This window comes from Theropithecus gelada, chromosome 12 (genome assembly GCF_003255815.1).
Source record: "Theropithecus gelada isolate Dixy chromosome 12, Tgel_1.0, whole genome shotgun sequence".
NCBI lineage: Eukaryota > Metazoa > Chordata > Mammalia > Primates > Cercopithecidae > Theropithecus > Theropithecus gelada.
The window spans coordinates 23,661,379-23,687,853 of NC_037680.1; the positions used below are offsets into that span (position 1 = coordinate 23,661,379).

At 38.0% G+C, this 26,475-nt stretch overlaps 1 long non-coding RNA gene across 1 annotated transcript in view; it reads left to right on the forward strand.

Moving 5' to 3' along the window:
• Positions 1–26,475, forward strand: part of LOC112636632 — a 58,443-nt gene that overhangs the window by 21,526 nt on the left and 10,442 nt on the right. The window contains exon 2 of the long non-coding RNA XR_003122208.1: positions 23,908–24,045. This is a non-coding gene — a long non-coding RNA (uncharacterized LOC112636632). The remainder of the gene's footprint in view (positions 1–23,907; positions 24,046–26,475) is intronic.

The window sequence follows — 26,475 nt, forward strand, 5'->3', positions numbered from 1 at the left end:
TTTTTTTTTTTTTTTTGAGACGGAGTCTTGCTCTGTCGCCCAGGCTGGAGTGCAGTGGCGCAATCTCGGCTCACTGCAGGCTCCGCCTCCCGGGTTCACGCCATTCTCCTGCCTCAGCCTCCCGAGTAGCTGGGACTACAGGCGCCCACCACTGCGCCCGGCTAATTTTTTCTATTTTTAGTAGAGACGGGGTTTCACCATGGTCTCGATCTCCTGACCTTGTGATCCGCCCGCCTCGGCCTCCCAAAGTGCTGGGATTACAGGCGTGAGCCACTACGTTTTACTTTTTCAGAAACTGCCAACTTGTTTTCCACAGTAGCTGCAATGCTTTTTTTAATTCCCATCAGTAATGTAGAATCAGGGGTGGGTCCAATTTCTCCACCCGCTTGCCAACACTTGTTATTTGCTGTTTTGTTTTGGTTTATGTTTTGGTTATAACATTCCTAGTGGGTTAAATGGCCTAATTATTATTATTATTATTTTTTGAGACAAAGTTTCAGTCTTGTTGCCCAGGCTGGAGTGCAATGGTGCGATCTCGGCTCACCACAACCTCTGCCTCTCAGGTTCACGTGATTCTTCTGCCTCAGCCTCCCTAGTAACTGGGATTATAGGCATATGCCACCATGCCCGGCTAATTTTGTATTTTTAGTAGAGACAGGTTTCTCCATGTTGCTCAGGCTGGTCTCGAACTCCTGACCTCAGGTGATCTGCCTGCCTCAGCCTCCCAAAGTGCTGGGATTAGAGGCATAAGCCACCGTGCCCGGCTGGCCTAATTAATTGTTAAGATCTTTAAAGACTCTAAAAGAAGGCTTTATTTTTTCCTCTTTTGTGTTCCCAAGCACTGGTTTAAATCTCTCTTGAAGTATTTGTCACCAAATCCTTTAATCTCTCTTTCTCTCTCTCTTTCTCCTCTCATCCCTTTCTTGAAACCAGCATGGACATTTTTGTTCCCAGGACATGGTGCCCATGACTCAGTACCTTAAATGAATGAAGAGGCATGAGTGGGGAACTGTGGGGACAAGGAATTTTGGGAAAGAACATTTCTTTATTATCCCTCCCATTGTGCCAGGCACTATGTAGCACTAACATATATTATCTCATTTAATTTTCATGATAGCAGTTAAGAATCAGGTGTTATGGTATTCATTTTGCAGAAGAAGAAATTGAAACCAGAGAAATTCTCTTGGCATCTAACCACTGAGAGTAGAGTCTGGCTTCAAACCAAACTCTCTGAACTCAAAACCTATGTTGATTTCACAACAGCATGTGTCAATCAAAGAAAAGATAAGGACCATCACTATTCTTACTACCGCTACTATGACTATCCCCACTTATTGGATGCTTTCTGTGTGCTGTACACCATGACAGCTAGTTTTTGGACACTATCTAATTTGATCATTTAAAAATTTAGTGAGTTAGACATTATTATTCCAATTTTTCAGACAATGAAATAATCCCTGAGAAAAGTAATTTGCCCAAGAACAAACAACTAATAAGCAATGAGTTCAAAGCCAGGTCTGTTTAATTATAAAATTTCTGTACTCCTATCAATGTGGGAAAATACATTAGAGATCTAAAAGTTTACCTGGTTATCCGACAGTATGGGGAAGTTTGCCAGGTAACCAGACAACCAGACTGCCCAACAAATTTTTCCCAAGTACTTTTGCTTTCTCAGCTGCTTCCAATCCGAATTTTGGTAGCATAGATAATTTGGCTAATTCTATATGTTATGAAAAAGGCACACTGTGACCCATAAAAGAAAGAATGTTCTGTTCAACTGGCTTATTGTGTATTTATTTATTTATTTACTTATTTATTTAGAGACAGGATCTGACTTTGGAGTGCAATAGTGCTATCTCAGCTCACTGCAACCTCCACCTCCCAAGCTCAAGCAATTCTCCTGCCTCAGCCTCCAGAGTAGCTGGGACTACAGGCATGTGCCACGGTGCCTGGCTAATTTTTATGTTTTTAGTAGACACGGAGTTTTGCCATGTTGCCCTGGCTGGTCTTGAACTCCTGAGCTCGGGTGATCTGCCTGTCTCAGCCTCCCAAAATTCTGGGATTACAGGCTTATTGTGTTTTTAATCATCTTACCTATAATATATGTAAAGTATCCTGCATATGACTGGACGATTTTTTAAAATACAGTAATTAACTGGCTACCCCTGCTTTTAACAGTTTGGCCATTTATTTGTTCATTTAATGTTTATGTCATGAAGCTATCTTTTATCTTACTGCATGAAATCTACCTTAGCACTAAATGAAATGCTGGTAAGAATCCACAATAAAGAGAAACAAAAAAAATCATAACTGGAATAGAAGATTTTTAAATACATTTCAATTTTATATTCTGATTTATATACTCTGGTATTAGAGTATTTTTTCCAGGATTTATGCTAGTTTGTTAAATATTGGGAAACCTCAGCGTGGCTATGTTTTGGAGGCAGGTATAATGGAAAGGCAGAGACATCAGATGCCTCTAAACACCAAGTACTTAATCCATATATTTTCTTATTCCCAATATCTGCTTTAGATGTTTCATTCTTCTTCTTGTCATGTTTTTTCATTACTCTTCATGCCTTTTTAGAGGTTTTTTTTTTTGTTTTTTTTTTTGTTTTTTTTTTTTTTGTTTTTTTGTTTTTTTTAAGTAGAAGCCGATGTTACCATTTGGCATATGTCTCCCTTGGCAGTGACATCTTGAAAATTAAAAAAAATAATACCTCCCTCGCATGCATCCATGCAGGCTGCCTGTAACTGCACTGTGCTTCGAAATGTGTCACCTTATGAAATTCTGCAAATTGTTCATAACGTTGTCTCTATAAATGTTTTGGAAGGGCTTTACTGTCAGGTCAGCTTTCTAAGGGCTAGAAATATGTCAAACTGGCAGCTTTACCTTTATTTAAGAGCCAAAATACAAATAAGTAGATTACAAAGCAATCAATCAATATAGCATTGCAGGATGTTATGGTTGGCATTGACCTCAGAGTTCGGCCCTGTCATTTTACAGATGAGTAAACTTGTCTGTAAACTCTGCAGGAGACAGGGTTTTGTCCTGACTCAGTTACAGTCAATCAGGTAACCTTGGACGTGCTGCTGTGCCTCAGTTTCCTCATCTGAAAGAGAGGAGATTTCCCTCTGTTAGATCATCTCTGAGACATTTTCCCAGATGTCAATTTGTAAGGTGTCATGACAAATTTGACGTATTGTATTTGATATATTTCCAGTCCTTAAAAAGCTTCTGACCTCACGTAAAAGATTGCTCTGATCTTTTACGTGATTTCCTTATATATTCTTTAAAAGTTGGAAGCACTATCAATTTATAGTTATTGGCAAAATCATAACTTTTATTCACTGTTGAAAGAATAAACAAATGAAGATCTTTTTCCCAGTCAGAGCATTTCTTCACTTTCTTTTCCCTCCCTGGTTTGTTTTTATAGGGTTGCTTGGGGATATTAGGTTACTGACCTTTGTTTTCCTTTCTACAAGAAGCTTTCGCTAAAGTATTTTCGAGGGGGGTCTTATAGGAAACAATGGCTCTCACATGCAAGTAATTAAATGGAAAGAAAAAATGGCACACATTTGACTTGATTAATTTTCTTTCTTTCTGTAAACCTGTGGATCCTAACCTGAAAGTTGTGTGCAAGAGTCCACAGGCTTACTGAGATACTTTATCTTTTGCATTACATTAAAGTCTCCGGGTGAATTTAGTACTCCTGTAAGGCCTGGGCAGGCTAGTTTGGCAAACAATGTAATCCGACATGATGCATGCTTCTTTACTCAACTGTAAACATCTATTTCATTCAGATATCACCTGCGATTCTTAAGGCAAGTCTTTGGAATAGAGACACTAAGTGTGTCAAAAATATGTAATGTGTTTGTGATAGAAATAAATAGAGACTAGGGCAACTTAACACATGGGCTTTCACATGTGTGGGCCAGCACTTGCAGAATTCTAAAGTAGGTTATGTTAGCCTTCCCACTTTCAATGCCTTTATGGATATAGTGTTTATATATCCTAGATTTTCCAGTGCAACTCTGGGTTGTAAATATTCTGTCCTGTTGTTCCCATAAGCACAATCATACTTGTCAAGCTATGTGTCACGAGTTTTGGTTTGGAAAATATGGACTCCGTATGTACATCAGAGCCTGTTTTTTCTGGCTGGATGCCCTATGCTATTCCTTTACTCTGCCCTACCCCTAGCCCACTTCCCGTTCTCATCAAAGCCTTGTTTCTGTTACAGTTCACTTGCTCATGTTGTCTATGCCTAGTGTCTAGGGGGCAATGTGAACAGCAAACTAATCTGTGTTAATGGGCAAGTGGAGAAAATCAGGGTCAGGAGAATCCACACATCCAGAGTACTCTGTCTCCTCTCAGGTAACATAAGTGGTTCTCTGGAAATAAGGCCATAGTTTCATTTATCTCTAAGACAAAGAGTCTTTCTATAGTAGGTTGACCGAGGCAGATTTCTTAGAGGCAGCAAGGGTCCCCTACATTTCATCACAAAGATGGTAACTCCTCCGTCAATACCTTGGACCAGCTTTGCAGATGTGTCCTCAATGTGATTGAGGACCAGCTTCGCAGATGTGTCCCTGATGCTACCCTGTAGTGGTAGGAAAGGAATAAAAGCCCAGTGTGCCAACTTTACTCCTCAACCCACAACGATTTCTTCTGGTATGTGTACACCGCTCAAATGCTCTTTTTGCAAAGTTGGAAAGCAAAATTGCTCCATGACAATATTTGCTGAGACAGCAAGACAATCTATGCCTCTCCATTGTTAAATCCCTGACCCCTACTCAACCTGACTTTAAAAAAAATTATTCTTTCATCAGGAGGCTATGTTTAACATTTGTAAAAAGCCATTTAGGATTATTTGAAATATTTTATAGATTTCAAGTTCATTGTCTGTCATTTTCCTTTTAGCCTAACCTTGTTATTTCTGTTTATTGTATGTGATTTTATTACATAAACATATACAGGTTTCTAATTGTTTAAACATCTTGCTTTAAAAATCTCTGGTTAAGCACTTTTATTTGTATCACTTTTTTTCTTGTCTTGATTTGCTTCTTAACTGTGATAAATTTCAATGGAATCTCCTCTAACTCTTTAAAAAATAACTCCTCATTTTTCTGTGTTAAGCAGTTTACCTTTTAGAAATTCAATCAGCATTCCTTTTGGCACTTGGTATTATCTTAAAAAGCAACATTAGTACCTTGACTTTTCAGCCCTGAGAGCATTTGCTGAACCAGATGGTTTCAATATCATCTATTATTTTTAATCATACATGGTTAAGTCTCAAGAACCAGTCTCTGGAGACTGTTGACTATTTAGGAAGCTAGAAGAGTAAGCACACATCTTTAGAAACAGGATGTACATTTAGTATCATTATTATCCTAACCAATATCTGAGTAATTGAGCCACCTTACTGTCAGATTCAGGCTTTCCTAGCAGTCTGTTATCAGTTTCTTTTTCTGAACTTTTATGTCTACATTTGGGGAATTTAATGCTATTGTAGAATCACTGGTCACTTTTGTAAACTATAATCTCCCATAGCAATAATTGTTTTTAATTCCAGGCATAGTATGTACCAAACATATTAACTTCTAAAATCTTTTTTTTTTTTTTTTTTTTTTTTTTCCAGCCAGGATCTCACTCGGTCACCTAGCCTGGCTAATTTTAAAAAGTTTTGTAGAGATAGGGATTTTACTATGTTGCCCAGTCTGGTCTGAACTCCTGGGCTTAAGCAATCCCCCTGCCTCAGCATCCCAAATTGCTGAGATTACAGGTGTGAGTCACTGCACCTGGCCAACTTCTAAAGTCTTAATGACAAAACAAAAAGATTAGTATTATTATCTCCATTTTACAGATGGGAAAATAGGTTTCAAAAGGTAAATTATATTTTTTTCCATTTCATGACTAATAAGAATGAGGCTTACATTCAAGTCTAGTCTCTGCCTATTTTGATCATTTCTAAGTCTGACTTAGAAACCCCCACTTCTAACCACTGTGCCATAGCACTTCCTGCTAACCCTGAATAAAGGTGTCTGTTATGTAAATCAACGTATTCATTGACAATGGACTTCCTTTTTGTATACTGCAATATGCATATATAAAACCATTCAATATTAACCTTGTCTGGTTTCTTTTTTATTTGAAAAATACCAACCCTACTCACATACTAATAGTTAGAAGATTATATAAAATAAGAAGCTAAAAACTTTCCTGACCCTCCAAGGTCATACTTTAAAAGTTCTGCTAGGCCAGGCACGGTGTCTCAAGCCTGTAATCCCAGCTCTTTGGGAGGCCGAGATGGGCGGATCACGAGGTCAGGAGATCAAGACCATCCTGGCTAACACAGTGAAACCCCGTCTCTACTAAAAAATACAAAAAATTAGCCAGGCATGGTGGCGGGTGCCTGTAGTCCCAGCTACTCAGGAGGCTAAGGCAGGAGAATGGCGTCAACCCGGGAGGCGGAGATTGCAGTGAGCTGAGATCGGGCCACTGCACTCCAGCCTGGGCGACAGAGCGAGACTCTGTCTCCAAAAAAAAAAAAAAAAAAAAAAAGTTCTGCTAGGCACATCTAGATGTGACTCCATATACATTTTATTTTTAATTTTTAAAGTCTTATCTTGAGGTTTATTACCGAAATTACTACATCTTATCACTTTCTGCTTGCATAGGGAACATAGAAAAATTTATTTTTCTGGAAAATACTATAAAGTATCTTCATGTTTTTTTTACTTTTTTCCCTTTTTTAAAATTAAGGATTTTGAGAGTCAGAGTCTGCAAGCTGTGAATTGGTTAGGCAAATAGTTTGAAAATACTGACTCTCCGCTCTTCACCTGATATTTGCCTATTGTTAGACTTCAGGAAGAGGGATTTAATGAAATAAAATATTTAATGTTTCATACTATCTTTTTCTCCTATGTGGATGGTTGGAGATTCTTGCAGATAATTTCTTCTTTTAGATCCTTTTTAAAACAGACATTTAGCATAGGCTTTTCTAGGCTTCCATCTTCTGTTAAAAAATAGGGGCACAGTTGTAATGAAAAAGTTGGGGAGACGAGAGTGAAAGGGCTGTAGGAAAGGGCGGCATCATTAAAGAAGTTATAGGAACACTTTTTCAGCCCCTTTTAATCGAACAGAGTTGATCTTAGATAAAATTGCATGGAAGGCAGAGTTTGCCTTCATTCTTGTCTTCACTGGGGCCACTGCCTTCTCTCCTTTGGGCTCCAACCGAAGCCTACAAATCTATTACATTTCTGTTTACATGGCAGGACCTTTGTTTTGATCTCTGCTGGACTGTAAGCTATGAGGGAACTTGTCTTTGTAACTATCGCAGTGCCTAATTAGTGCTTAAAAGACAGGTATGAGACGAAGACAAACACATACGTGAGTGATTGAATGATGATAATGACTGCTGTTTGGGGTCCTGAGTAAATAGTATGCAAATTTTCAATAAGGCATTAACATCAGTGTGAGAGGCAGAAAGCACCACTGGATGGAGCATAGGTTTGGGGGTAATTTCTCTCCCAAACACTCCACTTACTAGGAGTATGATCTTTCTTTGCTGAATTCTGAGGATTTTTTTTTTTTTTTTTGTCTCAGTTGTTCCATCTGTGATATGGGCATATTATCACTGATGGTCTTGTGCTACTGTCAAGGTTCAATGATAAGGCCAGGGCGCGGTGGTTTACACCTGTAATCCCAGCACTTTGGGAAGCCGAGGTGGGTGGAGGCCAGGAGTTCGAGATCAGCCTGGCCAAAATGGTGAAATCCCGTCTCTTCTAAAAACAAACAAACAAACAAACAAACAAACAAACAAACATTAGCCTGGTGTGGTAGTGCACACTTGTAGTCCCAGAACCTGAGAGGCGGAGGTTGCAATGGGCCAAGATTGCACTACTGCACTCCATCCTGGGTGACAGAGGGAGATTCTGTCTCAAAAACAAACAAACAAAAAGATTCAATGATAAAATGATGCAATGTTCTTAGCTCTGATCTTTAGACTATATAGACCATAGATAGCAATAGTAATATGATTACTGTTACTATTAATGATAATTCAGTAAATGCATAATTATTTATGGAGCCTTGTTTGGGCCAGACCCCACTCCAGATGTTAGTAATTCAGTGGAAGACAAAAACAGACAAAAATTCCTCCTCCCAAAGAGCTTACATTTGAATGAGTAAGACATAAAAAATGAATAAACAAAGTATAGAATATATTAGGTAATGATAAGTGTGATGGAGACACCTAAAGTGGAGAAAAAGGATAGTGAGGGAGAAGAGGCTGGAACTTTAGATCGGATGGCCAGGAAAATCCTCACTGGAAAGAGTGTGGAGGCCTGAACAAAGTGGGGGAGTGGGCTCTAGCAGGGAAGAGCATTCCACAGGACAAGTCACCCTAACCACTTAATTATTAAAATCCTCCTCTGCTGAGACCACCCTTTGGTAAGCATTCACATGGGGCACATGTAACTTCATAGTTTTTGCCCATTCAGAAAGGCCTGTCCTCTTACTCAAATTTCCTTGACACCAATTTTCCAGTCATGTTTCTTCCACATCCCCGACCATCCAGCCAAATCATTGTCCATGGCCCGTAAATTGGTATATCATTGCATGTCTGGCTGTTTCTCCTTCTAAGCAAAGTGCATAACCAGGTTCATTGTCTAAAGTTTTGCCCACTGGGAGAATTTCCCTTTACCAGTGTTTTTCAGGGATGTTTTTCAGAGGGGTTGTGGTGCTATAGTTGTCCACTTTTGTGTGGTGCCTGAATCTCATACAGAACCACCTGTAAATCAGGCCTGAGTCTTCTGTTTTCTGGTCAACTGGTTTGTAGAGAATTCCCTATGAGGTCACAGGTGCATGCCGGGAGAGAGAAGGTAGAATAGCCGGGGTGGGGCCATGGGCATTTGGGTCATTTCATGTTACTTACTTATGCTTCCAGGGCCTGCTCAGGCCTCATGATGTTATGTGCCACTTCTATTTGATGATGGAGTGTTGTGGTGCATTCCCAACTTTATGGCTTGATGGCTCAGCTGAAACCCAGTTCATGATGGGTAGCTCAGGTCATCTGGAACTTGATGGCCCAAGGTCTAGCATTCAGTGTCCTCTAAGGCCAATGGCTCTCTCTCAAAGGAGAGTAGTTATCTGCAGATGATGGCAGGGCCTTGCTCCAAAATCCTAAAAGTTTGATCCTTGATTCCCCTATGGGGGTCTGCCAAAGGCTCAAACAGCATCTCTATCTGCTACTGACGTTTTAAGTACCGTTAGATCTTCTAGATCATATAGTCCAAGTGTCAGAGAAGGTTGAACAGCAGCCTAAATCCGTTGCAGAGCCTTCTCTTATTCTGGGTCTCACTCAACACTACCAGCTTTTCAGGTATTCAGTAAATGGGCTAGAGTAATAACATACCCAAATGAGAAGTCTATTACCTCCAAAATCCAAACAGGTCCAATAAATGTTGTGTCTTTTTCTCGATTGTAGTAGGGGCCAGATGCAACAACTTATTCTTTACCTTAGAAGGGATATCTTGGCATGCTCTCTACCACTGGATGCCTAGATATTTCATTAAGGGAGAATGTCCCTGATTTTTAATTGGATTTATTTCCCACCTTCTGAGATGCGAATGTCTTACCAGTAAGTAGTTGCTACTTTTCCCTCACTAGGTCCAGTCAGTGTAATATCATCAATATAATGGATCAGTGTGCTATCCTGTAGAAGGGAAAGGCAATCAAGATCCCGGTAAACTAAATTCTGATACAGGGCTGGAGAGTTGATATACCAGAGTAACATTTACTTAGCATTTGTTATATGCTGAACACTGTGCTAGTTCATGGGACATGTAGTTAAATAAAATTGTAATCTAGTACTGAGGAACTTGTACTACAGCTGGGAGAGTTCAGACTCTCTTGTGTAGTTCAGGGAAATACTCAAGGCAAATATGCTTGATGCTCTGGAATTTGTATCAAGTAGATGTCATCCATTACCTTATAAGAAGGGTACCCAGGCAGGAGGATCACTTGAACCCAGGAGTTTGAGAGCAGCCTGGGCAATACTGGAAGATCTTGTCTCTATAAAAAATTAGCTAGGCATGGTGGCATGTGCCTGTGGTCCCAGCTACTTGGGAGGCTGAGGTAAGACGGTCGCTAGACCAGGTGTTTGAGCCTTCAGTGAGCTATGATTGTGCCAATGCACACACTCTAGCTTGGATGACAGAGCACAACTCTGAAAAAAAAAAAGAAAGAAAGAAGAAAAAAGAAAGAAAGAAAAAAAAAGAAAGAAAGAAAGAAGAAAGGAAGAAAGAGAGGGAGGAAGGAAGGAAGGAAGGAAGGAAGGAAAGAAGGAAGGAAGGAAGGAAAGAAAGAGGGAGGGAGGGAGGCATGGAAAGGAAGGAAAGGAAGGAAGGGAAGAAACAAAAGTGGCCATATAGTTTATCATCCAAATTGGAAGACTTCTGAGCTGAAACAGAGATATTATTAATTGCTTCAGGTAAAGAGACTCAAATCAAGACTGTCCCAGGCAAACTTGGATCCAAGGTCTTTCTATTCTGAGGTCCACTTCAATAACAGTTTTGAATACAGGTGGTGAGAAAGGAGCATAACATGTCACCAACTTTTCAATTTTTGGATAAATTCTTCTGTTTTACCTATCAAAATATTTATTGCCTAAAAATTAGGAATAACGTAAAGTCAAAATAAAGGAATATTAATCACAGGAGCAGGATGTTTGTATGTTTATTAAGTAGATGATTTGCCATACATTATTTGAACTTGTGTCCATGAGTGTTCTTATGAAGAGTGTTCTGTCCCGAGTCCCTGTTTGAGGAGAAAGCATGATTAAGTGAAATTTGACCTGACGTCTTATACAAAGCTTAGAGAAAGCTCCCCTTGTCTTTCTTTCCTTGGATGGTTTTATTTCAACTCATCATGTTTTGCTTCTTGGAAAGTGTTTGTTATTCTTACTAAGTGACTTAAGGATTTTTAGACATCACTCATGTTTGGACCAATGAGGCAAAAGCATGTGAAGGATTTACAGCTTGCATGCAAGTTTCATGTGCAGGAGGTACAGTGTATACAGACCCTACCTTAGGAAAGAGACCATTTACTGCTGGTGAAACAGGCCTGAGGCTTTTTGGTCATTGCAATGGGAGTGTTAGTGACTAAATGCAGATGCATTTTAGTGCACTGTAATGTGATTTAAAAAATTGTTCAAACAATCAATTTACTGTTGTCATCACATCTCCTCTGATTTTCAAGTGCAAATTTAACACCATTGTTCTTATTAACAATTAAAAAAAGTTTTACCCCTTAAGTTTCCATTATAAGGGATGCATTCTTGAAGTCATGGTTACATTAAAATTCTTACTACAAATGAAGCCAGCTAAAAATGTTTACCAACTTGAATTGAGCTCATCATGTTTTGTTTGCTGAATAGTGTTTTGTGATTTTACCAACATAAGAATGAGTCTCCAAACTATTTTTAAAAGTAGAGCTTTTACTCTAAAGAAGTGCTTGCCTCATTTTCTTCGTGCTACTCCAAACAAGATGTTGTTTATTACTTTGAAACACTATATGTAAACCCCAGGAATATGTTAAATATGATTGAAGTCTTGGCTGTCTTTAACAAATTGAAGTTTCCAGAAATTTAGCTGTGTTTAAAAACCAAAGCCATGTTTTCAGGAAAGATTTCTATTTCCAAATATGTGGTTGCCCAAACCTTTTATATTTTCATGTCAAATTCAGCTGCCAAATAACACACACTGTACCTTAGCTATAATAAAAAAAAAACACAAACCAAAACATAGACTTCAGATTTTAAAAAGCACTGCAAGAACAACTATGATCATATTTCTTGAACTTATGCTATTCATATGCATATAAGCGTGTTTTAGAGTAAGCTCTGTGAGGCATCGGTCACTTACACCAGTACAAATTGACATGCACAGCACAAGATTGGCACTATGCAATAGCCGATCTGGGAAAATACAGGAATTCCTAGTCAGACCAAAATATGAGGTCAAGGAAGTTGCTTTTATAATAATAGTGGTTATCTGTTTAATGTGTGATCTGGCAGTGATATGATGTTGACCATAGGCAATTATGCATATTTCTAAACTGGTTGTATGCAAGCCTGGAGTAAGAGAAATCCCCCAGTTTGTGATAAAAGGCTATTTATTGCCCTTTTATTTCCTTCAAATGCTTTACTTAATCATTTATAAAAGACAAATTAGGAGTGAATACCAATTTCATTTTGTGTTTAATTCTGTATTCATTCCTACACGTTTGGGATATCTATTAATATGTGCTCTTAATAGTTTTGGCACAAGTTCAATGTCAACGAATGAATGATGTACACATTTTATAGTCTTCTTAAGGGATAATAATGTGGTTCAGTGACAGTGTGTCTTGATTTCTTTGGGGGCAGGGCACTCTGATATGAGTCATAAGGGATAAAGACTATTAGCTATTTTTCCCTCAGCTAGCGCAGTGATGCAAAATTTTTGTTTCATTATAGTGCATTTTCTTAGAATGGCAATATCAGGTTTAGTGTATAGATTAATGCTTAAGAAACTGGTTGATCACATGGGACTATCTTTTGCTTTATCCTTTCAATGTGACTGAAAATTTATATTCCATATTTTCATATCAATGACAATGTGATGACACGGCAAAGGAGTTATATTGGCTTGTTGCACACATCAAATGTAATATTCTTTTCTTTGCAGAAAAAATATGTTTATTTTGAAGAAGAGAAAAGAACTTGAGCATTTCAAGTATCAGGAAAGCTATCTTGGAGAGGATAGTGATTGGCTGCTATTTACGTACTCTGTGGGCAGAACAAAAAGCAATGGGATTGGATTTTAGTAAAATGGGCTTAAATTAGTCTTGCAGAAGCACATACATAAAACACTACAATGGGTCGCAATAGTTTCCCTTTTTATTCCCAGGGACTGGGGCTGCTGTACTCACCAGAGTTCAGCAATGGTCCCTGGCACAGACAGGTGCTCAACCGATGTTAAATGTATAAAGTGAGAGACTGGATTAGGGAGATGCTTATAGAGGCATAGCATCGGATCCCAATGTAAGGTATAGATTTTAAGGATTAATGGTGCCATTGCTTTAGAAATTCAATGTCATCCACAAGGAAATTAGAATTGTAAATATTGAAAAATCCCCATGGAATTTTAAATTATATGCATATGCCATAATTACTCTCACAATTTTCCAAATTTTCCAGACATTTCACCTTTAAAGTGGTACAGTAGAAAGGATGGGAGTCTAGAGTATTGGAAGTGGTGGACTAGGAGACTTCTGGCCACAGCATAATTCACTACTGGTGGGGATCCAGGGCTATTAGCTGCAGTAGTTGCCTTTGAGAAGCCTCTAAAGACTGAATATGAGATGTTAAGAGCTATGCATTGTGTCTATTCTGAAGACTATTTCCTCTGAGTGCTTTGTGTGTGTGTATGTGTGAATGAGAGGGAATGTGGTCAGTTACATATTATTTCTCTAACATGCAACTGGACCTTGAAAGGATTTTATTTGAAAGATGTTAAAAAAAAAAAAAAGTTCCAAACAAGAAGCCAAATGTAGCTACCAGTCATTGAGGAGTTCGGAGGGATTAGAGTATCACTTCCATCCACATGTGAACCGCTTGACAGAAGACTAGCCAGCGCCAAATTTCAACCAGAGAAGACAAGGCAGTATTTCACATGCCCACTGCTGGGTTGGGTTTTTGGTGGCTCAGTCTCCAGAGACTTTTGGACCAGATCTCTGGTGAAAATGATATGTGGGGCTGATGTGGGTGGGGCCATGTCATCATTAAGAAGAAAAGCACTCCAGAGTTTATAGGTTTCATGGACTTAGGAAAATATTTAAGACCTGATTATAATTACATTGGTTGCAAATGACAAAAAGTACAAAACTCAGGTTAACAAATATGAACAAATGCAATGTTGGGTCAGCTTCATTCATTGTCAAAAAGAGTACTCATAAAAATTGTCATTACATTTGAAAACAGTTCAAATGTGCATGTTGATTGCTTAGAAATCACAGCTTATTGTAAATTTGCTGTATTACTTGAGGCCTAAGTATTTCAGAAACAAAAAATAGTTTTAAAAACCAAAACTCTTTCAAAGTTTTTCAGCAAAATAATTGTGCTTCATGTGTGATATGGGTGTATTTTAATGTTTGATATAATTGGTTTCCGGGAATAATGATGCCTGGGGTTTGCAGAGCATTTAAATGGCCTTGAATCCAGGAAACTAAGTGGGAAGAGGTAAGAGATTAGGCATATTTTAAAGGGTGCTAAAAAAGCATTACACAGGTACAAAACTACTTTAGAAAGTGAGGTATCCAATAAGCCTGTTACTTTTTTTTTTTTTTTTTTTTTGAGACAAAATCTTGCTCTGTCACCCAGGCTGTAGTGCAGTGGCGTGATCATAGCTCATTGCACCCTTGAACTCCTGGACTCAAGGAATTCTTTCACCTCAGGTTCCAAGTAGCTGGGATTATAGTTGTATACCTCTATGCCTGCTAATAATTTTATTTTTGTTTTATTTTACTTTTTTATTTCAATAGATTTTTGAGGAACAAGTCTTGTTTAGTTACTTGAGTAAGTTCTTTAGTGGTGATTTCTGAGATTTTGGTGCACCCATCACCTAAGCAATATACATTGTACCCAGTGTGGACTCTTTTATCTCTTGCTGCCCCCTCACCCTTTCCCCATAGTCCTCAAAGCCCAATATATCATTCTTATGCCTTTGCATCGTTATAGCTTAGCTCCCACATATGAATGAAAACATATGATATTTGGTTTTCCACTCCTGAGTTACTTCACTTAGAATAATAGTCTCCAATTCCATCCAGGTTTCTGCAAATGTCCTTATTTCATTCTTTTTTTATGGCTAAGTAGTATTCCATGGTGTGTGTATATGTATATATATCTCTCTCACATTTTCTGTAACCTCTCATTGATTGATAGGCATTTGGGCTGGTTCTGTATTTTTGCAATTGCAAATGGTGCTGCTATAAACATGAGTGTGCAAGTATTTTTCTTTTTGTATAATGACTTCTTTTCTTCTGGATAGATACCTACTAGTAGGATTGTTTTTTGTGGAGGCAGGGTCTTGCTATGGTGCCGGGGTTGGTCTCACACTCCTGGCGTCAACTGATCTTCCTGCCTCGGCCTCCCAAAGTCCTGGGAATACAGTCATGAGCCACCACAACTGGCTCCCCTTTACTTTCAATCAAATTGTTTATGACATGTAATCAGATAACTTTGAAGATGAAGAATTCAGTTCTTAAATACATAGTGCTTGTTAACCAGTCTAGAAAAGGAAAAGGTAGGAATCTGACCTTGGCAAATAATGCTGTCCACTGCATCTTGTGATATGTGCTTTATGTAACAATGCTTAAAATTGATTTAATCTCTACAGTCAGGACAACTGCTCATTATTTCCAGTTGGCTATGTTTCTTTGGTGTAACAAGAACCAGCGAGTTGGGGAAGGGAGATGATAATTCCAGTTTCAGTTAAATAAATTGCAGGTGAAGAAGGCACAACCCTTTCTGGAACAGTTATTTCTTAGCATGCTCTGAACTTTGCTTGATGATGTGAAATGACTATTTTAAATTGTATTTTATTCCTTATACATAATCACATTGTTTGTACATCAACAGGTAAAGGTTCACTGGTGGCTCTATTTCAGCCTATACTTAATTATGGTTTTAATATTCTAGAAGGACTATATTTGTAATTTGGTGAGTCCTTCCGTGCAAGACATTAAATGTTATTAATTAATACAGTTGTATAGTATTTAGATAGAATAAATTGCTCATTTTTATTTCATTATCTTGTATTTTTAACATGTTTCTAACTGTGACAGACACTCAGGTACAATTATTATGTATAATAACTTTAAGGTCCATTTTATCAATATGCACAATTTTTGGAGATAATACTTCTAGAATGTTTTCAGCTTTCACATTTTACTCTTATTTTTGCTGTCATAAAATACTATGAAGTATTTGTTGTATGTATTAGTTTCCTTCTTGATAGACGAGGCAACTGGAAGGCATGGACTGTTGAAATGAAGAGCAAGGTCACGGTCTTTAGTTAATCTCTAAAGAAGGGCTGCTCTCCCAGTTTCCAGATAAACTTTCCTATGGCCTTTTGTGAAAAAATAGCAGGATCGGCCGGGCACAGTGGCTCACTTCTGTAATCCCAGCACTTTGGGAGGCCAAGGCGGGTGGATCATGAGGTCAGGAGATCGAGACCATCCTGGCTATCACTGTGACAACCCATCTCTACTAAAAATACAAAAAGTTAGCTGGGCGTGGTGGTGGGTGCCTGTAGTCCCAGCTACTCGGGACACTGAAGCAGGAGAGTTGCTTGAACCGGGGAGGTGGAAGTTGCAGTGCGCTGAGATTGCACCACTGCACTCCAGCCTGGGTGACAGAACGAGACTCCATCGGAAAAAAAAAAAAAAAAAAAAAAGGCAGGATCTCCTTAATCCTTAATTACTTCTCCAGCTCTCTTCTACCTCCTTGAGTTGTCTCAATTAAGAATGTCTTCAGGTAGAGATTCCATTAGGAAAGGACCACTTGTGTCTTGTCTACCTGTGTATCCCCAGCATGTAACCATAATACTTACTAATAAGTATTTATAGACTCCGTAAATGAGTGAGTAAGTGAATGAGTGTAAAGGCTTGTAGCAGAAGTTTGCTTGTGGTCACTGGGGCTCTCTGCTGAGTTTGAGTGGTGGAGCCCCTATCTGACACGCTGCACTGTCACCATCTTTGAGCACACTGTTGTTGAAACGGCTCTCCTGGCCTCACCTTGCCTACTCTGCCCACTTCATCACTTTCCTCAGGTCAATTTGAGACTTAGGTTTGGTACAGGGGCTACTGGTTTTGATCTGTTCCTCCTTGGCACCAGGGGAGGTTAGGAAGAGTGAACCCAAACAGGGTTGGACAAAGTAAGTGGAAAGAGGCTCAAAGACTCATAAACTGAGATGGGTTGGTGGTGTTCTAGCGAAGGTGTGAGGAGGTTAGCTTAGTGTTGTGTTTGTGCGAGGCTTCCACCCTGTGTCTGTGTCATTTCAGCATCCTTCCCGTTCAACACAATTCTCTTCCTTCCCTTTCCTGGAGACAACTAGCATGCTGTCCTCAAAGAACTGCCATTGCTGAATTCTGCCCCAGTGCAAGGCTGCCGCGCTAATGAACGGTACAATAAACAGCCCTACACAATGTGTTGTTCTGTGTTCTGTGACGATATTGTTGAAGCCTCTGTCCTGTGCTTTCCACTGTGCCTTCTCAAGGAGGGCCGCAGGGACAAATTTCTCTATGGTCTCATAACCAGGAATAATGATGTCTGTCCTGGACAAACGGCTTGTTCTTTGTTTTAGGGATGCTGCAGTTCTTGTAATGGATCATGTTTCCCTCTTCATGTAGCCTGTCTGAAAGCTCGAATTCTAATTTATAGCCTACCTCTGGCAAGTGTATCAAGCTTCCTTGCAAGAATTTTGTCTCTTTTACATCACTGCATTTTCTCCTGGACTCATTTTATTTACCTACTTTAATTTAATTTAATTTTATTGTATTGGATGCATTAAAAAAAAAAACTACTTAAACCCTTTTGGGGAAAAAAAAAGAGGTTATAAAGAAATAAAGTTAAAGACCAATGTATGTATGTAACAATTTTATTTTAGTTTTTAAAATAAATTCCCTGGGCCTTAATTTCACAACCTCCTCTTCTCTAGTCTCAAAATCAGTCCATCACTGTCTCACTGTCTAGTGTCATAATCCTTTCTGGATTAGCTCTCCTCTGCTCCCCTTCCCTCCCCTTTTCTTCTCTCCCTACCCCTCCTCTTCCCTTCCTTTTCCTTTCCTTCCCTTCCCCTTTTCATTGAAAGTAAGGTGTTAATAGCAGATCTCTGCTACTGACACTTTCTAACCATGTGAATTTTGCTAAATTATTTAATCTGTTTCATTTGTAGGAAGAGTAATAATCTTTATCTTATGTGAAGGTTGTGAAGATTACATGAAATTATGTAAAGTAGTAAATTATTTGGATTTTTGTTGAAGACAGTCTTATAAGCAGAAATTCACTGTACTTGGAGTTTAAAGTCTCCACTTTTTCACTTGTTGGCTTATGCCCTTGGGCAAACCATTGGACCTCTTTGGACCACATTTTTGTCATATCTATTTTATGGCATAGTCTAGAGAGTTTTCAGGGTTCTAGCTCCACTATTCTTGGATTCTAAGACTAGCCCCAATAACCTGTTGTGAGTGTGTCCCCACTCTGTATTCATTAGGAAAGGCACAAATACACCCACCTGGGCATAGAAAGGTGTGAGAAAAGGGAAACGAAGGTCTGAGGCAGGGAAATGGAAAGGCCCATTGTGCTAGTCTGTATGTTCTTCACTGGTGTTGATTGTGGCATTTGCAGTAGGTATTATTGTCTTCTGGAACACCCTAAATTGCTAGTGATGATAGTCTTGACTTCAAGGAAATTTCAAAATACATGCCTTTGTGGATATTGCTACATGTAGTAAATGGTCTGTAAGCTCGTTGCTTGATTACCACACACTTCATAAAAGTGAGTCATGCATTGGTGCCCGTGAGGCAGCAGTGGAACAAAGGGAGCTGCTGCTGGCAGTCAATGACCATGTTGGTTAATGACCGTATTTAGTTCAATCATAGAGTCAATCAAAACAAGTGACTGTGTCCAAGATATCGTTTCTATCCAGAAACTGTTGGGCAATAGAATATCCCAAAAGTGAGAGGGAGCTCAATTATCAAGAAGATAAGTAAAGAAGAGTTTTTAATGGCTGAGGTGGAAAAATAATCTACATTGACATTAAGCTATACTTACGGCAATTCATCAAGGTGCAGGAAAGCTTCATGGTTAAGAGCATGGCATTTTTTTAGTGTGCAATTTTGGCCAAGTTATTTAATTTCCTCATATCTCAGAGAGATATAGATACTAAACTCACATGATTGTTCTAAGGAAATGATATAATTGCCTGAGAGATGTTGTCAGAAGTAACTATTATTATTAAAACTATTAGTATTATTACAACACTCAAATTCACACCAGCCCTCAAGGTTCTGCTACCCCTAATCTAATAAGCTATGTAGACTGTAAGAATAAATGTTAAAAGCAAATGATTAGGTCACAGAATGATTGAAGTGAAGTGGGAATGCAGAAAAAAATTATAATAAATTTTCGAATCAGTGCACCATGTCTGTTAGCTTTTATCCTATCATTCTATCCCTGGGATCTTACATTAAAAAGGAACTATGTGCTTTTGCTGTTGATTGATTTCATTCTGTGATTATAAAGACACTAGTTTCCATAAGCTACTGTGGTCCCATTTTGTCTGCTTCTTCTGAAGCTTCTGTGTCTTAACTTTGTGTGGGACAAATATAAATTAGATCAGCTTGTTAAAAAAAAAAAAAGGCATTATGACCCTGAATCTTGAAAAGTCTTTATTTTACAATATAACTTTTTAAAAAACTGTAAAAAAATCAATCAGGTTAAAATATTAAAGACAAAAAATCAGCAACCCTAAAGAAAATGAGCGGTAAGGTACTGTGGAACTTCTGTTACAAAATGGAGAAACCACTGAAAACTAGTTTGGTTTGAGCGCAAGTATTTTTGTCTCAATGAGCTTCAACTTTTGCTTGGTCCTCTGAAAAGTCAGTGAAATTTTGAGTTTCTAAATGATAACAGTGTATGGTACTTGCAGCCTTACAACAGAGCACCTGGGAGTGGTGGTTTTCTTGTCCTTCACTCTTCGAATCTTTCAGAAGAGAAGTGAAATTGTATAATCGGAGTCTGATTAATTTTCTTAGTTTTGACCTGTATTTATTTTCTTTCTCTTTCTTTCTTTCTTTCTTTCTTTCTTTCTTTCTTTCTTTCTTTCTTTCTTTCTTTCTTTCTTTCTTTCTTTCTTTCTTTCTCTCTCTCTCTCTCTTTCTTTCTTTCTCTCTCTTTCCTTTCTTTCTCTTTCTCTCTCTCTCTCTCTTTCTGTCTGTCTTTCTTTTTTGAGATGGAGTCTCGCTCTGTCACCAGGCTGGAGTGTAATGGCGCAATCTCTGCTCACTGCACCTCCGCCTCCCGGGTTCAAGCGATTCTCCTACCTCAGCCTCCCTAGTAGCTGGGACTACAGGCAAGCACCACCACGCCCAGCTAATTTCTGTATTTTTAGAAGAGACGGGGTTTCGCCATGTTGGCCAGGATGGTCTCGATCTCTTGACCTCGTGACCCCCCACCTCGGCCTCCCAAAGTACTGGGATTACAGGTGTGAGCCACTGCGCCCAGTCTGACCTGTATTTTCATGTGCAATTTATCCTATGTCAAGTCATACATTAGTTCATTTGGAACTGAAAACTCTAGAGACAATTTCCCAGGCAACATTTTTATGGGAAAGAAATTAGGTATGAGATATAGGATCCTGGTTGCCTAACACTTAAAAAACAGGATATGAGATTTTTTAAAGCACTTTGACTACATTATTAGTTTTTTATTTAAAAAATTGTGGTTAAAAACACAAAATTTACCATCTTTACCATTTTTTGAGTATATAGTTTGGTAGTGTTGAGTATATGCATATTGCCTTGCAAAAGATCTCCAGAACCTCTTCATCTTGCAAAACTGAAACTCCAAAAATTAGACAATAATTCCCTATTTCTTCCTCCTTCCCAGCCTCTGCTTAATTCCATTTAAAGTGAGGGCATGCATATGTTTTGTGATACAACATGATAAGGACAGAGGCCATTTAGGTTGGCAAACCATTTAGATTGCAAACCATAGGGATAGTGTGTACTTACTTGAAATGTATGGACAAGTGGCAGGAACGAGTGCCCATAGTCAGCATTTTTATTAGTTGAACTACATGAGGCTTATTACTGGCACACTTGCAGTACCTGAAAGACAGATATTACTGATAGTTTTGAGTAGCAAAGTTTATAATTAAAATCAAAACCAGAAATGGGATAAGGCAGAAAACCCTGATACTGAAGGAGGATAAACTTTGAAATACATAATTGAGAAAAGTTGTAAAATTATTTTCCACCGAGAGTTTTTTTAAGGCAAATATTCACCTTGATATTGTAGTACTACCAGAATGCTAAGGAATATGCTAAATGGGTCCTAAGCTAGTTTCTTTCCTAGACCTTCCAAAGCTGTGCTTAAGGAGTCTGGCTTGCCATAGTACAAGGCAAAATCTAAAAGTAGGAGATGTTGAAACGTGGACTGATATTTTAGAAGCTTTATTTGCTTAAATGAAAGTACATTAAAAATGCTCAGGGTCCTGAGTGGGAAATATAAAAGTCATGGAAGATATTTATGTGCCAGAGAGAGTATAGTAAGTTTCTGACATCCTGGTACACTTCATTTCTACCCACTTAAAAATACAAGATGATGAGATGTCATCTTATTGGCTACCTACCATTATCATTTTAATAGTTATGCTGTACTAATATGTTGGGTGAAATATAGTATGATAATGATGATGATGTTGACATGGTGGTGGTGATGAGAATGGTGATCACCTGAACTCATAACTGATCCATCCTTCTGTCTGATCTCTTGCCTGGTATGTCCCAAAATTTGTAAACTTAGTGCCCGATGATACTCCCTAAGCTTTCAGATGGTTAAATTTATTTATAGACCTTATAACCTAGAGTTGCTCAAGACTTGATATTACTAGTGTGTTTCAGATACAGTTTACATTAAACATGTTTTTATGTGTCAATCTGCGAACTTAATGATTATTTATAAATTTGTTTCCTTAGTAAAGATGTATTTTGAATTCAAATAAATAAAATTTTAAAGAAATGACCCTTTTTAAGTAGGAAATTATTTCGATTTGTACCTGTAATTCTATATCAGCATGTAAGAAAATATTTTAATTTGTCTTTGGAATGAAAGCTGTAGCTTAGTTTTAATAATGGAGAACAGTAGGGTAGCTAAAAAATTAACAGTATTGCATATATTAATTTCTTGATATATATTGTTTGAATTAATTAAACACAAAGTCATTTATACTTAGTTATTTGAGTTTGGAATATAGGATACGAGTTTTTAAACTTCAATTGTGCTTTATAATGATGTTTTTCCTTTTCTTTTCCTTTTTTTTTTTTTTTTTTATACAGAGTTTCACTCTTGTTGCACAGGCTGGAGTGCAATAACACGATCTTAGCTCACTACAATCTCTCCCTCCCGGGTTCAAGCAATTCTCCTGCCTCAGCCTTGCAAGTAGCTGGGATTACAGACATGTGCCACCATGCCCGGCTAATTTTGGTATTTTTAGTAGAGACAGGGTTTCACCATGTTGGTCAGGTTGGTCTTGAACTCCTGACCTCAGGTGATCTGCCTTTCTTAGTCTCCGAAAGTGTTGGGATTACAGGCATGAGCCACCGCGCCTGGCCTGATGTTCTTTCTTATTTTGTTTTTAACATGAATTTTTATGACTCTGAACTCACATGTTTTGTCTACTCTGGATTTATTCTGAGTGGTGGGGAGAGTTAACCTAAAATCAAAATTTTTTAATTAAAAAAAATTTGAAATATATTTCAAGTATTCTACAAATTAGTTGGCCCAAGCACAGATAATCAGGTATTACATAATGATAGGTTATGAAAAATGTGAGAGAGGAATAAATAGTTACTGTGATCTATTTAACTAGATCTGGGTTTCTCCTGAGGGTTGTTTATTTTGTTTGTTTTTAAGGTCTTTCCTATCGTGGGGTATATAGAGATAACTCCATTATTAATTGTAACATACTGCCATATGAAGAAAAACCATATGTGACATTTCTCTCCATCTCTCACCTCACTGATTGCCTGGATTGATCAGCTGATTTGGACTCTGCGCCTGAGTTCTATTTCCTTTTCACATTCCCATCTGGTTTTCTCCCATGTGGTTGATGAGGACAGCCTTCCTGGCTGGAGGAAGAATGTTTTTAAGACAAGCACTGCACTCTTCTATGAGGACCAGAGCTAATTCAGTGAGCACACTCTGACCAGAATTGTCATCTACCACTTGGGAACACCAAACAATGTAGAAAGGTCCCAGGGGACAGTAGAAGTGGCACCAGGTTAGAGCCCTAGGGATTTGGTGAATGGGTTCAATGAAACTATAATAATTTCATCAATAATTACCAACAGTGAAACATTCTCTATGTGCCAGGTGCTTTATGCAGCATCTTGTTTAACTCTCATGAAAGCGTACAAGATAAAATCTTATGATTAATCCCATTTCAAAATGAAAAAACAGAGATTTGGAGATGAGAAATCATGTTCCTCAAGCTTATGCAGATGGTAAAATAAACTTGGAATTCACCCAAAGATTGTCAGACCCCAACACAAATACGTCACTTACTCACAAATATGTCAGTTATTCTGCTAGTACTTGCCTCAGTTGTGGTGGGGATTTAAGACATGGTTGTCATTCTTTGGGTGATCATTTTACCCAGTTTCGCCAATTAGTTAACTGTGAATTATTTAAAATAATTCTCCTTTGTTCTATTTCTTTCTTTCTTTCTTTTTTTTTTTCACCTTTGGTTACTTTCTTCCTCTTATCATATCAATCTCACATTAGAAGCAAAGGCCATGATTCCTGCCCATTCTCTGCCCTCACCACAAAACCTGGATTAATTAGGACATAACAGCCAGAAATATGATGGCCAGTCAGTTACACTTTCTATGCTCTTTAGCTCAGCCATCAGGATGAATTTAGAGCAGACATATTCAAGAATATCCATAAGTAATAACTATAAGCTTTGTCATAGATAACTGTATTGGCTGTGTTTAAATGTACAACTCTGTTTTTCTATTATTATGTGATATTTCATGTTGACTTGTCAAACTGAAAAATACCCATATTGATTTTGCAGAAAGCTTCACATGTGAGATAAATGCACTCAAAGATTCCTCACAAGTAGCTCTTTGGAGCTTCGGATGTGAAATGGATCATTCCTCAATCTGTAATAGACCCTTCTGTGAAGCTCTTCAATCAAACCAGAGAATTCAAGGTGAAATTGAGGGGAGGATTGGAAACCCCTACAGGGGGATTTGAGTGAACTAGCTGAGAAAGGAACCTGAGGTATTTGCCACGTGCTGCCTCTTTTTTCAGTTCTTTTCTTTAGCATAGGAGGGCTGTCAATCAATGTGTGACCTTACATGCTGTATGTGCATAATACCTGGGTACAACAAGACAAGCTGTAAGGGGAGTATCAAATACGTCTTTGATTTCTTTCCATTTGTCATTTTTCTGACAACCCTTAGGCTATTTTTAAAGTAGCTATTTTATACAGATTTGTCATCAGATATTTCTCTCTACTGAATTATTATATTGTTATAATTGATAGGATTAAATTATGTATCTTTTGAAAAAACATTAGTATTCTTTTTAAAAAGTTAGTGATATGTGATAACTACCTTAGAAAGAATTGATATATTTTATAAAGTAATGATCCTGATAGTTACATCTTATTTAGGGATTATGTTTGTAGATCATGTAATGACTTTTAATAAGTTTGCTTCCAGTAAAGCAGTAAGACAGAGTTACCTCTGGTAAGAAAAAAAAAAAAAGATCTATTCTTCTGAAATTAGTTTTTGTGTCACATTTTTAATTGATTTGGTGCCACATTTCCAGTTGGACATTTCTAGGTTAATTTTTAAGAAACTCTAGAATTTGCAATGGGCTATTTAGTTTGGAGAAGCAGTGAATCCTGACACCAAACCAAGTAATCAAAACTGTGCTTTAGAATTTATGCTGAAATATGGAGTATGTTTGACAATAGTTTTTGATACTCAAGCTGCTATGAAATGATTGCTATCCCATAACGGTGTTATAGTTTTCCTAAGCCATGGAGACCGTGTTGTTTGTAAAGCTCGATTATTAGTATAATCTTAAGAGCATATTAATTGCCCGGGAGGTTTATGTATTTGTTCTGCACATGTGATTAAAGATCATGGCAGCTTATACAGCATAATTTCAGAGATGACGAAAATGACTATTGTAATACTTGCTACTCTCAGTTTCCTCTACAGCAATGCCCTTACACCTTTCTTTTGCGGGCATTTTGTAGCATCCTAAACAGAAGGATATTGCAGGGAGCTGATTCTGCTTTGATCCTTGTGCTTGTTGTCAAAGCGCTTGGGATTGAAGAGACTGTTGGCTACAATTGACTGTGACAATTAGGAGATGATCAGAGCCCTAGAGTGGAGCACTTAAAGGGTAATTTACATGTCAGTTTGTCGAATAAAAAAAAAGATATTCAGCTAAGATTTTTTTCCCCCTCAGAGCCTTGTAAACTGCAATTTGTGCTCTGGTAAGAAAAACCTGGCAGAGGAGTTAGGATAGCCATTACCATTTGAAAAGAAGCAATCATAAGGCCGCTGCTGAGTCCTTTGTCCACTAAAAATGCTGATTTGCAGGCAGTGAGTGAAAAAGTGGAACCGTCACTAAATAAAACCGCGAGCTAGGTGACTACCCTCCACCCCAATCCTTGGTGGCTTTTTAGTGTTGGTTAAAGGTGTTTTTTTTTTTTTTTTTTTTTTAAATGTATCATAAATCCTACATTTACTATCATTACAACCCTGTTATTGGTTATGAATGTCTTGTCCTATAAATAAATAAGTAAAATGGTCACACTGAGGAGTGGTGGTGGAATATAAGCCAATAGTCAATTGAAAGGCTAAAGCTGACTATCACTTTTATTAGACTTTTCCTTATTCTTTTTCCTTCTGTACACCATCAAAATTTCCATCCTTTGAACTATGCTATTGTTTTCCTCTGTTGCATCAATGTGTTCCTAGGTTTTTTCATTTATATTTATACTCCAATGTTAAAAATGGGAACCATATTTCTAACTTTCAAGTGACTGGTTGGCCTATTTGGGTGTACTTGGCTAAAAATGTAATATAGCATTAGTCCATTTACTATTCACATGTGGTCATCTCTTTGTTCTTATATTAGCTAATCCATGTGTACAAGTAAAAAACATAGCTAGAAAGCTAACAGAAGGTAATTGCCAGTAAATATATGGTGGTAGTAGTTACACATCATCTGTTTAATTGTCAAATAGAATGAGAAAAATTAGAATTTATTTTAAAGATCTTTTACATCTTTTTTCCTTGGAAATTGTTACTACTACCACTACTACTAGGATACAGCTGCAAGATTTTCACTTGTACGATTGTCTGAAAAAAGTAACGTATCAACACAATCATCTTGTGCAGAGATACCTAAATTTGGTGTATACTTAATTCAGGGATAGGTATTAACCTTCAATTGCAGGTACGTTTTACATTCCATTTGTTTGGTACTTGGCTATGGTAAAGGGCATTTGCAGAGAGGCAGCATAGGTCTCAAGATGAGTTTGTCTTCATTGATAAGAGTGAAGAGTATTCGTGGCCTTCAAAAGCCAGAGGCTCCAACTCTGAGGAGGTATCTGCCC